Raw genomic sequence first — 12,121 nt, forward strand, 5'->3', positions numbered from 1 at the left:
AAATCAACCGAAACGATAGCTGGCATTTTTTTAGCCCACCGAATAAACTGATGATTTAGGGCCAATGATCTTCTTCGAGTTTCTCGTTTTTTTTCATTTTCAACATCGTATCAGTAGGGAAAACAGACAGCGTTTATGGAAATGAAGCACATCGCTGTTTTTATGGTTCATTAGTAAGCAATAATTCATATCTCGATTTATTGATAAAAAGTTGCCAAAACATCACCAGCGAAAAAAAAAAACAGTTCTCATTAATGACAAATTGGTCGAAGTGCAGTCAATGCAAGTGGTGCATTGAATTTCACATGGGCGCCTCCATTGCGTGAGAACAGCTTATTAAACTCACTTTGAGTTCGACCTTAAGCATTCGGTATTCCGTTGACGACTACTTTCGAAGAATCTGCCAACGTCGCCGATTCTCAGTTTAAAGAATGAACAAAAGAAAACGACAGCACATACAAAACATAAAACGATGTTTTAATGGCATTTTTTTTTTCGAGAGTTGTTGCTAATATTGCACACATGAAACGATAATGTCTCCATCAACAGATAGCGTGTGCATGTGATTGAAGTACGAACAAACTTATTTTGACAACAAATTCGCAAAGAAAAAATATTCACGTCACACAATCATTTGGCTACCCGTGTATTGTGCACAACGGCTTTTTCGTCATTGAAGCGAAGAATTCATTCATCGAAACTCTAAATGAGTTAATTAAACGAATTAATGAATTTTAATTAAAATTGCACAGCTCCCCCGTGGGTTTGAAGAGCGCGCAGCAAAAAAAAAATCACTCCGATTTTCCATTCACATTATATTTTAAGTCGGGTTACAAAACGGAACAAAAGTGAAGAAGTCGATGAACGCAAAGATGAGCGTGCGCGCGCTTGCAAAAGAGAAATGAAGCAATATTGATATTTGAATGATAATGAATTGAAGAAGAATGCGCGAATCGTTTCTTTTTTTGCCTCGTTTTATTCTGTTTGGCGGGATGTCATATTCAACAAGCCACAACCACGTCCATTGAATTTATGTAATTTATTGATTGACTCTCTCGCGTTTCATTGATGCACCTTTCATGTAGATCGTTTCAACAAAATATATTGCATTTTTTTTAAATTCTCTGTCGCTCACATAACGCATGCCATAAAATGACATTCCAAAAAAATATTCAAAATATAAATACATTTGTTGCTTCTTATTTTTTTTATCGCTAAATATATATTTTTATGAAAATGAAGATACAATCAAGGAAATGTCCTTTTAGTTAATTTAAGACTTACGCAAAAGATTTGAATCGCTTGATAAGATGAATTAAAAATACAAATCGCTATCAAAGTGGTTGATCGTTTTTATCAGAAACACAAGGAGTTGTTCGAAACACTTTGTACCCGTCAAAGTCGAACATCTCTCTCTCTTGGTGTTCTTCTCATAAAAGTGTCCTTTATCCTTTCGATTATCCTTCCAAAGTAATGTGTGCACTGCTTTCCATTCTTTTATAGTTTTCTTTTAAATAAACTAATTAGTGTTGTAAATTCAATCGAAATTTTTATATGAAGCCTCTCAATTAGACATTTTTGTTGGCCCTAAATCAAAAGTTGAAATCATGATTATTTTTTCGAGATTTTGAAATTATGAGGGAAAACGAGTCATAAAAAAATGTTGTTTTTTCCATCTTGTCATAGAAAGATGACAAAAACCACAACTTTCAACACGAAAAAAAAAGTCCATCAAAACGAGGTATTATTCTATAAAAATGTGTACAATAAAATGCGGTCCGTCCCAAAGGTATAACTTAATTAGTCTATTCGTATCGTGGCGGTTGGTATGTGCGTTTTGTTATGATATTCGATTATAATCCGAAGAGAAAAAGAAAGTAAAATCTAAAAATGTGATCTGAAAAAAGGACATCATCAACGAAATTTATCGGAGGATCGTCTACCCTCAGTTTTTGTTTGTTTATAAATTAGCAGATATTGTTGTTATGAGTAGCCAACACTAAAATTTATGAAGATATGTCGTTGTGTGTTCCACATTTACAAAAACTGAGTCAGTAGCACACGAAAAAAAAAACTGGGACGACAGTTTTTTTTTTCATATTCCGTTCCCTAACATTGGACATTTTATGCGTGCCTAAAATTGTTCGTCACCCTATGCTCAACGGTATACTATTTTGGATAATGACACCGATTGTTTACGCATCAATCCACATAACTAATAAAGAATCGAATATATTCAAAATTAAATTATGAAAACATGTTTAATGGCAATTCGTTGCGACAACAATTGAATCGAAAACTTGTTTGAAAATGTGTAATAGCGAGTTAAATGAAACAAGTTTCACATCATTCGCATTACGTTTTACAGTGTCCAAAGATTCGTTTTTTTACCTTGATTTCTATGCTTCGCCACAACAACAGGGAGAAAGAAAGACAGAATAAGAGAAAGAGAGATGGGACAGCGATGTGATTTCAATTTATACAGCACATAAACTCATCGAAATTACATCAGTCGCATTTGAAATGAAAAAAAAATGGTGATATTTTTTTTGCTTTGTCATTCGGGGAACAAACCACCAACAAAGACACACATTGGTACTCTCTTGCAATCATCTCAAATGAAACAACACGCATAATAAAGTTTCATATTGAATGCACATCAATCGCATAGTGTACATGAAAAAATGCACTGAATTCGCAACAAAAAACATACTGTACGTGTTGAATATGGATGGAGCTCAACAGAGCATATGAAAGAATTTACACTCAATGCATCAAACAGACACGAATACTGTAATTCAGTGAATGATACAACAAAAAGTAGATAAATGGCCCAAATATTGATTGGTAAACGATAAAGTCTCAGTTTAAAGTCTTCTTCTGTCTCACCCTCTTCTTCTGACTTTTTGTTTAGTTCGAGATCTTGACTATAATTACTTCAAACCACATGTTGAAAACATATGATAAAAATTATATTTCCACTCATATAGACATAGTCTGATTTATTTTTGGTTATTGTTTCATTTTTAGCCTCAGTCCTTTTTCGTGATAAAAAGTAAACAATTCTTTATCACTTACAAGTATATAATGATAATGAAAAATTAAAAGATATTAACTGATAAAAACACATGTGGTATTCAATAAGTATTATCCATGTTTAGTTTTTATTTTGTAAATAAGACTTGTTTGACAAAATTAAACACTTTTTATTATTTTAAAGCTGAACATGATTTTTGATGTGAAAGTGATTGTTATGTCGAACACAAAAATTGGCACCTTCGTGCGCCAAAATTTTCAAAGCGTTGGTGGAAATAAAAAACGTCGGCAATGGTGTAAATTTCGGTCCAATTTGTTGAAATAAGATACACATGTTGCTATTGCTTATATGTCTGATGACACAGTTGCATCATTTCTCACCACACTGCAATTATGTTCCATAAGAGACTGTATAAAATGCAAAACTGTAGCACAGCTAGCGCCACTGCGTACAGCTATGGAGTTCTAGCCTATTGTTTGTAACTGAGCAAAAGTCTTTTCACTAGTGGGCAGCAACTTAGTATAGATTACATTGAATTCCGTCGTGGCGCTAGCTGTGTTACACTTTGAGCATAATTTCGGTACGTTTCTCACCGGTCTATATTTGATGTTAGTGCATCGGTTACTTAATAATTAATTATTATAATAATAAGTTGAATCATCTTAGCTGGACTTTATTTTTTGCGGCACTTTCTCAGTTTCATCTTCCGATAAGTCTATCTCTTCAAACAAGTCATCAATTTTGAAATCCTTCTCTTGCGGAATGCAAAGTGTCGAACACATCTTTAAATTGAAAATGTCAATTTTAACAAAATATTCTCAATTTTTTTTGCGACGAATGGTACTTACTTGACAAATTATGACAATAAATACGAGAATGCAGCAAGCTTTGTAGCCCATTTTTATGTAGTTTTACTTGCAACGGTTAGACCAAATATGAACTTTGTTAAAATGAGTAACATCCATTTATATAGGATTTGAAAGTGAAATGAACCTTATTTATCTCTGTTGAAGCCATTTTGGTTTGCCTTATAATTTTAGAACAATGCACAACCTTATCGTATGACCTTTGATTAAATGTGTTGATATGCAGTTTATTTATATTGGTGTTTGGTCAGTTTCGGAATGTTAAAGTTAAACACTGAAGTAAATGTGAATACAAAAGAATTACTCGTATCGTGTCACGTATATTTTTTTGATTATTTCTTTCATTTTCACAATTTTGAAATCGTTTTTTTTACATTAAAATTCATTGTTCCATATTAGAAATCACTGTTGTTCCATATTAGAAATCACCAATAATCTATCATATCACGATCTTCAACTACAGCTGAATTTAAAGTCTCTTTTTCCATGTACTCTGGCTCCTCTGTATCATAATCAGGCCACAAATCTAACTGAAATCTATAATCATCTTTTTGTGAGAAACTCCAAGAACCAACTGAAAAATGTAACTTTAGAAAAGAAATCACGATTAATTCTATTTATAACTTAAACCGCTTTAGATTTAACTCACTTGACAAATTAAAACTAATATCATAAAAATTGTGTGAGGTTTTAACATTTAACTGCATTTTAACCGGATTGATATAAACTGTGTTTCAACTACGTGAATTTAATTCTGGAATTAAATAAAGTTTGCACTGCGCAATGAGTCAAACAGTTTCATTTTAATCTATCAAATGACCTTTGACTGGCACATTGTTATTATTGCTTCTGTTTGTATCGGTACTGTTATCATGTAGTAAACAAGCACATACTTTCAAACATTCAATTTCATTCTCTCAATAAAATGTCGCTTTAACAGCTCGCAAAAGGCTGATAGTACTGAAAAATTGCTTTTAGTCAAAAAATATCGAATAATCTAATAGAGGAAAGATTTTGAATGTAAATCATGTGAATTGTTACAAAAGACATTGAATTTTAGTAAATAAAACTGTAGTATTTCTATACAATGTTTTATTGTGGTTAAAAAAATTATTTTTGTTTTCAAATACGGCACATGAATCGTGATCGTTCGACAGATGATATCAGATCAACGGCTCAATGCATCTTGCAAACAAAATTGACTTGGCTACATTTTTCAATTTCATAAATTCAAAATTGATCACCAATTTGTAAATCATTTTAACCCGAAACCAAATCGGTATCGATCACCGCCAATCTTGAATTATTAAATTGATAAATGGATGGGTTGTTTGCATACAGCACCTACTTAGCGAACGAATCGAAATTGTAAAGTGCAAAATATCCTACCGAAAAGGTACATAATCGTTGTTCGATGAATTTTCTTTTTATTACTACTCGTTATTTGTGATCGCTGATCATTGTATCATCTGCACGAAATTATTATGCCGAGGAATTTCAGTGAATATTGTTCGTCGATTATTATTCAAAATATGGACAAAAAGTCACACCGTGGTGCAATTAGGAATAAGATGATCAACTAAAGAGCAAGTTTTCGAAAACAAAATATTTACACGTTACTTGGTAAACGATCACGAGCAACACGCAGTAATGCACCCAGAAAACAATGAACCCATAAATTATAATCCACATCGATACAGATCCATCTATATCCACGATATATGTTGCATAAAGTGTGCGCTTAATCCTATTTAGATTCAAGGTTTGTAACATGCACTGACTTGGTTCGTACACAAAATTTCATTTATGCAACGAATATTTTGAAAAATGGTCATATCTAATATCGGATTATCAGCACCGTTGGCGATCATTTTCATGCAAACGAAATAATGGAAATTTGAATGTTTTATTTTTATCGTGCACAAAATGTGCCAGAATGGGAGGTGGGGAAAAAAAATAATCTCATTTATTTATGATCAAAATGGAAGGTACACGTAATTGGACACATAGAAATTATTATATCATTTGGTCCTCGTTTGATGCATGCGAAGTCAGCTTCAACCTGCCAGATTCTCGCATACCAATTAGTAGCAAATTTATTCAGCAGTGAAATTAATTTGGTTAAATTTAAATTGCGTTCAGTGTTTGTGATGTGCAGCGAATTCAATTTGAGATGTTGCAGCGGAAGAAAAAAAGTTGAATTAAAATCATTGCATTTACCGAGTCTATTTTAATTGATTTGCTAAACGGTACGACGAGAGGAGCGACGACTGACAAAACCTGTCTAAAAACTGATGTGAAGGCAATCTCATGTGTATGGGTGTGTGCGCACGTTTATTCAACTCCTTTGAACTTGATTATTCTAATTTCGAGCTTGTGTGTGTGTGTGTGTTGTGAGAGTTGTGTATCTGTTGTAAACATTCACACGATTGCATAAATTATGCATAACGTCCGCATTCAAAAGGATGAGATTGCCCCGGAGGAACGGGCAAATTAATTGCCTACTAATGGATTCGCATCGCGAGAATGCAATAAAACATATCAAACGTTTAAGTTGCATTTTCATAATAAAAACTTCCACAGCGCAAACATTAAATATAATTGATGACTTGAGACTGAAGAAGTGGAAAGCATTCAAGCGGCATTGTGCATCTTCATTTAAGTGATCAAAGCATCAACGGTGCATTGTGTACGGACCGGAATATGTATTCAATTGTTTTTGCTCTCTTTGAACGCGCTTTCGTTCTTGAAAAAAAAGAATATTTGTGCGGAAATTCAAAAATTCTTTCACTTTTCGGGATTGACCATTGTGTTAATGAGCGAACGAAAGTGGTGCATTATGAAAGAAACAAGTGATCCGAGATAAAGAAAAAAAAATGTCCCCTGACTAAAATGAGATTAAATCTTTTGTTTCGATTTGATCGATGGCATTCGATCAATTTCTGAGATTGAAAAATACTTTGTAATTAATTAAGGCCCAATCGCCAATGTCTCTCCTTCTCTCTTCTAAAGTAGAACACAAAGATACGCATCGAATGCTACAATTGCATAGCGCGATTTTAATGCCGAACGTACAAAACGGAAAGATAAGAAACAAAAAGACAAACATCACACATTCAAGTCGAATGTATCGATCAAAGTAAAGCTTGATCAAAATGCGATACGGTAACAAGTATAATTTTTAATTAAGTACACATATCAAAGAAAGTTCGTTTCTTCGATTTATTTCATCATCATCTTCGTCGCCGCCGTCGCCGTCGTCGTCGTCGTCGTCACAACATCGTCTTCATCTCTCACTATTCAATTTAAAGTGAATATATCTTCATATACAAACAATATAAATGATTTGGAATACTGAAACTGCACAGAAATGCTATGGATCACCACACCACACTGCACTCGTCCGCATCGAACGAATTAAATGATTCGTTAACTTAAACATTGCATTGCATTGTGGATTTTCATGTAATGTGATGGATCATTTTGCAAGCATTGGATAAAGAGAGAAAGGTAAACAGAGAGCGGGAACAAGAGATTTAATGCAATATTTTTATTCTGTGGCGTTGTGTACAATGTCATTAGCACGTAACTTGATACGGTGTAATTCTTTTCTGCCAATCTTCTGTTTCATTAAAAACGACGTAAACAAGACAAGCGACGCCACAGCATCAACACTGTGAACACCAAATGATTATCCAATTGCAACAAACACACGAATATGGAACAATTTTAAATAGATCCGCATGATTTGCGCGAAACGAAAAGAAAAATTGTCGCTCATTTAAAACAAAAAGGAAAAGCGAATTTTTATTGCACTCAAATTATCCGCACGTCAAGAGTGTTCTGCTCCTCCCTCTCTCCTGGTCTCTTTCGTTGAAAATCAAACTGAGAAATTGCGAACAAGCAAAATTTACGCACCTACATTATTACCGTCCATCATTATTGACTGTGAAATTGAATTCACAGTAAAAAAATAAATAAAGTGCTAGCGTGCAAGAGAGAAAGAGAAAGACATGTCCCATAACAACAAAGTGGAAAAAAATATACATGGATTAAACACAATCATGTTTCCTATGCCATCAAATATTGTCCATCCCGTCGAAACTCCGTTGGCTCATTTATTGATTCAATAAATTTTCTAATCATCGGTTGTGTCTATTTTTTCCTGGCTGGATCACACGCGAATAGCGCACATATCATTAAAAATTCCAAACACAATTCGACTCACGATTGATTAAATACCAATATATCTTGTATGGTAACTACTGGCGTAATGGCATCCAAGATACCATCATATCCAACCATATAGTTGTCGCCTTCCTTTCGCTTTGGTTCGTTGACGTTCATTTATCTTATTTCAACATATTCAATTTTGATATATATCGAATGCAATCGCATATTTGTATGGCTAACGAAAGACAGTCCTACACAATAAGTCAACTGTGAAATCAACTTACACTTGAATTGGTGCTGTTGTTGATCGCAAGCGATGTTGCATTTTGTGTTTTTGATGCTGTGTGTAGCAATGTCGCGCGCGAAGGCAGAAAATCAACACGATGCTTCGATTTATTATATGTTTTGGTTATTTTTTTTCTTCTTCTTCTTCTTCGTATTCTCTACGCTCAAGTTTTATTACTGTAATTGTTTTTATTGTACGATCAATAAAAGTAACGAATCGATCAAGACGGAAAAGAGAGCCACACGCTCTCAGGCATTGCTCAATCATTTCACGCAAGTATGTCAACGATGATGATGACGATGACGAGAAAAAAAATACGTTACTAAAGTAACATCACACACAAAAAAAAATGGAAGCTAAACAATAAAACCGGACAATTACATCAGTCAATTCGATATTGTCGAGGTAATTAAGAATTAAATGTTTGAAACAGTTTTGTCACGAAACAAAAACCATCCACTGACAAGAACTTTACAGTCTGTTTGTTATGTCTTTGCATCGTTTTTTTTTTTACTCTTCAAATGTACAATAACGTCAATATTTATATGGTGTATTCCAATAAAATCAAAAGACTTGTTTTTCACTTTATGAATTCCATAGAAGATAAAAAACGAACGTTTATGGCACATCGATTTTGCGTTGTTGTTTTCGATTTTTTTCCTTCTTCTTTCATTGCCGCATGGAAGGTGGTAAAAGTGATGATGCGAACGAATTTATAAGAGAAAGAGTAGGAACAAAAATCGCCTGGGCGCACAATATGACAGCGTGTTTGATAGGAAAATATTATTTTATCGATCGGAAGAGGGAAAAAAGATATTCGAAAATGTAATTGAAAAATTATGCGAAAAAATCGTCCGACGACCAAAAATCCGAAATACCGATCACACGACCGGCAAATGGCACATTTGGAAGAGCCGAGAGGGGTATGTGTTTTGTGCGCATTTCCTTCGGGATAAGATCTTTGCGAAATTTCGGATCGCCACTTATTAGAATTGAATAAATTTTTAGACTGCTTCTGGTCTTGCACTTTACTTCAAGTTATTACTTTTCAATTTTATTTTATTCATTTCTTCATTCTTATTCCGACTAACCGGTCTTTGTTGTGCACGCTATGTGTGTTTCGATTTGGCGATTTTTCGCATTTTAGCACCGATAAAAGGAGCAAAAATTATTGAATATACATTTTTGTCATACAAAATCATAAAAATGATAAAATATTGAACGTGCCATGAATACATGGAATTGCCATTCGATGGAACCGTATGAATTCGATGCCAGCGAATGTGCGTAGCGTATTTGGAATGTGTTTTTCTTATCGGTCAACGCCTGCTTAAATCACACCATTTTTTTCAAATTCATTATTACTTGCGTGCGCACACTGTGCAGTCGGTTATGGTTTGACCATTTGTTTTTCATTTGTGACACAAGTACATTTTGATCCACGCAAGAATGTTTATTATTATATCGCAATGCCCAAAAACGAATACAGAGCACAACGAGCATATTTTCAGGCTTCTTTTTTTTTTTTTAATCAAAAGCACTTTTACTCATGCAATTTTATCGATTGGTTTCCATCGATTTTATGTCATAGAGTGCTGTGAACTTGAACTGCCTCCACCGCGGTTTGAATCATCGTAATATTATTTCACCATTTCGAAAATTCATATTTGGAATTCATAAATCCATGAACCACATCAACTACTCAATTTGGGAACTTACTGAATTAAAACATTTTTTTCTTGACGTTTATGTGGTGAATTCACAATATCGGTGTGCGGTGAAAAACGAATGCAGTCGATATGATCGGCATTCGAACGATTGAATCGTGACCAGAGTCGGGGTCTCAAAAAAACATAAACATATCTTGACTTTGAATGTATTTATTCAATTTTTGAAAAATGTTTTTGTATCGGTGAAAAATGTTTAGGCATATTTGGAGACCCCTTAAGCAAGACTCACAAACCGTTAAATGCAAATGAACGATCTAATTGATAATTATCTGCTCAGACCAAATTTGATCCTATCGCATGTGTGTGGTGCATTTTTTCCGGCGCAAAATATTTTGTTCGCATGCGTGTGCATCGGTGCACATACACACGCAATTAATAAATGAATCATTTATATTCTTCGATTTGGCAGTATGGTACTTCCTGAGAATTTCGGTTGGTGAGCTCGCTTTATTTATGTGAATTGTTATTATGAATTTAGCGCTGATCTTATCTTGGATCTGGTGATACATACGCAAACCTTTTAGAATACAAATTAAATAAATATTAAATTTATTTGCCCGAATCAGAGGGAATAAATGCGAATGATATTTATTAAACTCAGCAACTACTTGAGGGATATTTGTGTGTATGCATTGCTCCATTTGCTGTACGACAATAACACAAATAATAATTAAAAGAAGCTATTAACTTTCGGCGTTTTGCCAGCAGATAAAGTAATAAATAACTCGTGCTGCAAAAAGCAAAAAAAAATAATCACTTTGTGTATTAGTGATGTGGAAAGAATCAATGTAACCGGTAGCACTACAGTGGTACAGCGAAAAGTCGCTTACAATTAAGGTACATATTGGCAAAGAAAACACCAAATCCCAAGCAGTGGTAATCCAGTTAAAGCCTCGAGTGACCAGCGCATGCGATTCACCAACGAAAAAAAAAATGAATATCCACCCTGAGGAGTGACATTAACGAAATAATGAATCGATGCGCCACAGTTGAAAAATGAACTCTGAAATAAGGCCACGTATATAAATACACAGTATCAAGTGCATCGATAATTTTCAGTGTGCATCGAAATGAAACGATAATTGGCTGATTGCAAAACGATATAAATCGATTTCAATACATACATTTAATATTATCGCCGCACTGAATTCACGTCACAAACTTAATCGAGACACTTAAACTTGATTTGGCGCCTGCTTTCCCGAAAAAAACCTACAAGTTACGCGAATAATATACATTTTGATAGAATCGCAATACTTACTCTGGGGAAAAAATGAGCGAATGTATACTATTTGGTTTGAACTAAAAGAAACATTCGAAACTAAAGATACACTTTATTCTCGGCACTACTCATTCATCATCACTGTTTTTTCTTGAAGATAGATAAACCTTGAACAAATTTACAATTTAAAAAAAAATGTAATTCAATGGAAAATTCATAGATTCGACTTCACATTTACTTACTTTCCAAATTGCCAACAATAAAAAGACAATATAAATGACAAAATTCATTTTACTTCGTATGCATTGCCACTTTTGATGAATAAACACTTAACAATATTTTTCCAACTTAATTTATTGTGTTTTCACTCTTGATATCAAACTCGGTTATAATTGTGTGACCCATGATGCCTTATTTACAATTTTAATTCTATTTGAAGCAACTACAAGGAATTATCAACTTAACAAATGCCGCACAAAGCAATATGTTATTTTCTTTCATAAAAACCATGGACTCAAACCGTTTAAAAACTTGAATGCATGCCATTTTAAATAATTTTCTCAATCACAGACAATATATTTGGATTTTCTCATCTGGATATTTCAGCTCAGCTGGATAACGTTAGGCGATGATACGAAATGAAAACAATAGAAGTGATTATTGTATTGTATAGGTATAAAAATACTACCATAACTATAACAATCACTTCTATTGTTTTCATTTCGTATCATCGCCTAACGTTATCCAGATGAGCTGAAATATGCAGATGACAAAATCCAAATATATTGTCTGCTCAATCATTTATGT

The 12,121-nt window shown here is 33.8% G+C and overlaps 1 long non-coding RNA gene across 4 annotated transcripts; it reads right to left on the bottom strand.

Annotated features, from left to right (window-relative positions):
• Positions 1-3,136: 3,136 nt before the first annotated feature.
• Positions 3,137-11,671, bottom strand: LOC116341142. 4 transcript variants are annotated; one of them, XR_004201134.1, is made up of 5 exons: positions 11,557-11,671; positions 11,354-11,481; positions 3,886-4,490; positions 3,631-3,819; positions 3,137-3,421 (listed from the first exon to the last, which is right to left on the bottom strand). It is a non-coding gene; the product is annotated as an uncharacterized LOC116341142 (long non-coding RNA). The 4 variants fall into 4 exon arrangements; XR_004201135.1 differs by lacking the exons at positions 11,354-11,481; positions 11,557-11,671 and adding an exon at positions 4,553-4,674 and having other exon boundaries at positions 3,886-4,177; positions 4,278-4,490; XR_004201136.1 differs by lacking the exons at positions 11,354-11,481; positions 11,557-11,671 and adding an exon at positions 4,553-4,674 and having other exon boundaries at positions 3,886-3,977; positions 4,031-4,490.
• Positions 11,672-12,121: the final 450 nt, after the last annotated feature.

Source organism: Contarinia nasturtii, unplaced genomic scaffold (genome assembly GCF_009176525.2).
Source record: "Contarinia nasturtii isolate CC-2019 unplaced genomic scaffold, AAFC_CNas_1.1 Cnas_scaffold_695, whole genome shotgun sequence".
Lineage (NCBI taxonomy): Eukaryota > Metazoa > Arthropoda > Insecta > Diptera > Cecidomyiidae > Contarinia > Contarinia nasturtii.